Here is a 4,124-nt window from a genome sequence, read left to right as displayed (position 1 = left end):
CCTAATCAGTTGATCCGAAGATGATATCATCCACATATATTTGTACAAGCATAAGGTGATTACCATTTGCCTTTCTAAATAAGGTGTGATCAATCACTCCTCTTTTGTATCCGGACGAGACAAGAAATTCAGAGAGAGTCTCGTACCATGCTCTTGGGGCTTGTTTTAGATCGTAGACTGCTTTTTCAAGTTTGTAGCAGTAGTCTGGGAATTCAAGACTTTCGAATCCCGGAGGTTGCTGACGATAAACCTCCTCTTTCAATTCACCATTCAGGAAAGCACTTTTTACATCCATTTGATGTACATTGATAATCTTTTGTGAGTAGCATACGCTAAGAAGATGCGTATGGCTTCCATTTTGGCTACTGGGGCATATGTTTCATCATAATCAATACCTTCAAGTTGACTATACCCTTTTGCGACAAGTCTAGCTGTGTTTCGAACTACCGCACCAGATTCATCCAATTTGTTCTTGTACACCCATCTGGTACCAACAATAGTGTGACCATTTGGCTTCGGAACGAGTTGCCAGAGTTTGTTCCTTTTAAACTCTTCCAGTTCTTCTTGCATTGCTGCTATCCAATCAGGGTCCATTAATGCTTATTTGATGGTTCTGGGTTCGACCGAAGACATGAATGATGCGTAATGACAGTGATTAGACAAGTCTTGTGAAGATCGAGTTTGGATGCCTGCTGATGGGTTTCCGATGATTTGACCTGGTGGGTGGTTCTTCGTCCATACGTGTAGACAGGGTTGAAGGTGGCCAACAGCTACGGTGGATGGGATATCTACAATATCTGAAGATTCTGTGGTTGGGGACGGTAGTTCCCCCTGGACATGTGAGTAGCCCGCTGAATTGTCTTGAATTGGAAATGTGGGATTGGGGTCTTCTTGGACAAATGATGGAGGTTCCCCCTGGATTGTTGGAAGTGTGATAATCCTTGGGTCAGTTCTTGTGTCAATGTTCTCTACATCTTCATCAGAGTTAGAAGAAACATTTGATGGTAAGGATTCTCTGCGGATAGCAACTGGAACTGCATCATCAAGTACTGGAACCTCGATGGTTGTCACTTGATCCGGAGTAGAGCTTTCCCCCTCAATCGGCGAGGTGGAAGTATTGAGTGATACTACATCGGATAGAGATGGACCAGATACGTTGACATGCTGCTGTTGAGCTTCCGGGGACATAAGGACTTCAGATAACTTGGCTGTTTCTATCTGGTCGAAGAGATCGTCATAGTTTACTTCAACTATGTTTAGTGGACCTGAAGAGGTAGGAATATAACTTTCTAGGATTGCTTTGGTTTTGGTTGATGGAGCGGTGTTGCGGATGTAATAGTCATCGAATTTGACATTGAAGCTTTCGATTATTAGCCTTGTGCGTCTAATGAGAACCCTATAAGCAACTTTGTTTGTTGAGTAGCCAAGAAAGATGCCTTTATCAGACTTTGGTGCGAACTTGTTAAGATGATCTCTGTTGTTGATAACAAAACATCTACATCCAAAGATGTGGAAGAATCAGACATTTGGCTTGCGGTTGTTAAGGCCCTCATAAGGAGTTTTACTGAGACGCTTGCAGATGATGCTTCGGTTTTGAACAAAGCAAGCTGTGGCCACTGCTTCGGCCCAGAAGTAGAGAGGAAGGTGTGCGAAGTTAAGCATAGATCTGGCTGCTTCTACCAGAGTTCGGTTTCTTCGCTCTACTACTCCATTTTGTTGCGGTGTGTAGGGAGATGAGAAATTGTTAGTGATACCCTTGGAAACCAAGAAACTGTTTAAGAGATGGTTGGTAAACTCGGTTCCATTATCACTTCAGATGCGGCGTACTGGTAACTTGATTTGAAGTTCAATTTCCTTGATAAAATTGATCAATATCTGCGATGTTTCGGATTTGAGTCTTAGGAAGAAGACCCAAGTGAAACGAGTGAAGTCATCAACTATAACCAGTATGTATTTCTTATGATAAAGACTGTCTACGGTAGATGGACCACAGAGATCAATGTGCAATAGTTCCAGTGGTTCAGAAATTGAAGAATCAATCACCATTGGGTGACTTGCTTTGGATTGCTTTCCACACTCACATGCAGGCAGAGTGTATCATTGCTGAACTTGAGAATTGGAAGACCTCGGACGAGTTCTCCGGTGACGATATTGTTGATGTATCTGAAGTTAAGATGAGCTAGCTTGTAGTGCCATAGCCAGCTGACTTCAGATACTGCTTTGGATAGAAAGCATAGCTGCGGTTTCCCAATGATCAGAGAGACGTACAGAGGATACATGGTCCCTTCGGACTTGCATTTGATCAAACAAGTGCTTCTATCGCTGGTCATAACATAGCAGTATTCATTGTCAAATTCAACCCTGTGGACTGCTTTACATAGTTGGCCTACACTGATGAGATTGTGTTTAAGGCTTTCTACATAAGCTACCTTTTGAATTGAGAGGTTTCCCATAGTAAGAACACCATAACCTCGTATTATCCCATTCACATTGTTGTCGAATGTAACGTTTCCACCGTTGCAAATTGGCCTGAAATCCCGAAGGTATTCTAACCTTCTGGTCATGTGCAAGGAGCAGGCACTGTCCATTAACCATTCTTCTTCTTATTCCTCCTTGCACAAAGCCTGAGAATTACACGGTTAGTTTAGGCATCCAAACTAGTTTGGAGCCTGGGGTAACATATGAGTTTCTGATTGATGCATGAACTGAGGTTGCAGGGATATATTTCGTGTCAACTTTTAGGCCTAGTCCTGGGTGTTTGTGAGTTTTTGGAGTGTTGTGAGATTTAGAAACGTTACGAGGTTTTTGAAAAGAACCAGATTTGACATGAGATGAACCTTTTTGACAATTACACTGACATACACAGATTTTGTCATTTACCCTGACATTTTGTTTGGTCAGCGGTCTAAATGACGAGGTAGGCTTGGGACCAGTTCGAGAGTGGTGAGATCTAACAGTGGTGGTGTTGGTATTTGAGAAAATATGTTTTGTAGATGTGAAAGTACGGAAGGATTTCTTGGAAAGTGATTTCTGAAAACTTTGATGTGATTTTAAAAGTGTTGGAGTTGGTAAAATCCCCTTCTATTTTGGGTCATCTAAGGAATAGATTTGAAAATCATTGCTTCGAAAAGACTGTGATCTCTTTTGGGTTGTGTCAGACGTTTTTGAGGTGGTTGTTGAGACTGTACATTCCTTTTTGTATGTTTTCTTGATCGGAGAGTTTTTTGAAAAATAATGTGAGAAAACAAACTTTTCTGGACTCTTAGATTTTTGAAATCTGACATGCATTTTGTTTTTTGAAAAGATTTCTCGATTTTTGCCTCGGGATCGAATTTTCTCTTTGAAAGCCTTTTTAGCTAAGGTTTTTGGAGAACCGCAGTCATTGATGTTCAACTATGGTTTCCTGGAAACCTTTGACAATTTTTGAAAACGAGGGCTAGATTCATCCGAACTAGAAGATTCAGGGCTTTGAGAGCATTGACCCACTTCAAAGGTTTCTATGGTTAATTCATGATGAATTGGCTGAAGAGTCACAGAGCTTTTGACTGAGGACTCCGGTAAGAAGGATTTGACTACCGCATAATAAGACTGAGTTGGGACTTCTGTGGGATTTTTGTGGGACTTCTGCGATCCATGACTGTAGTGAGGGACACTGCGGTCTAAGGACAGAGATGGAAAGTCCTTTGAGACTTCAGGACCCTTTATGACAATTTCCTCATCAACAATTGATGAAGTCTGAGAATTGGGATAGATTGTTCCAAAGATAGGAATTTGATCACTTGAGTGACCCGAAAATTCAGGCAAAATTTCCTCAATGACACAGTTGTTACTTAGATTATGAAGTCTACCTAAGTGATTTCTGATGTCTTCGGGAAAGGTCTTGTCATTGACTGGGAAATGGAACTCTCGGTCAGGAGGGACATAAAGTCGATCTTTGTTAAACCGGGGTGAGGAATCCTTTGCGGTTGGATATCCATTGGACCAACCCCAATTATAGGTATTATCTACGGTTCCATTGTTCACCAAATTTTCAATAGCTTCACTTTCATTGAATAGTTTTTCTATTAATAGATTTAATCGTACAATCTCACTCTGAGCTAAATCTCTTTGGTTCAAAGCTATCT

Source organism: Lactuca virosa, chromosome 2 (genome assembly GCF_052849685.1).
Source record: "Lactuca virosa cultivar CGN04683 chromosome 2, Lactuca_virosa_CGN04683_v6, whole genome shotgun sequence".
NCBI classification, from domain to species: Eukaryota; Viridiplantae; Streptophyta; class Magnoliopsida; order Asterales; family Asteraceae; genus Lactuca; species Lactuca virosa.
Note: the sequence above shows the minus strand (reverse complement) of the source record.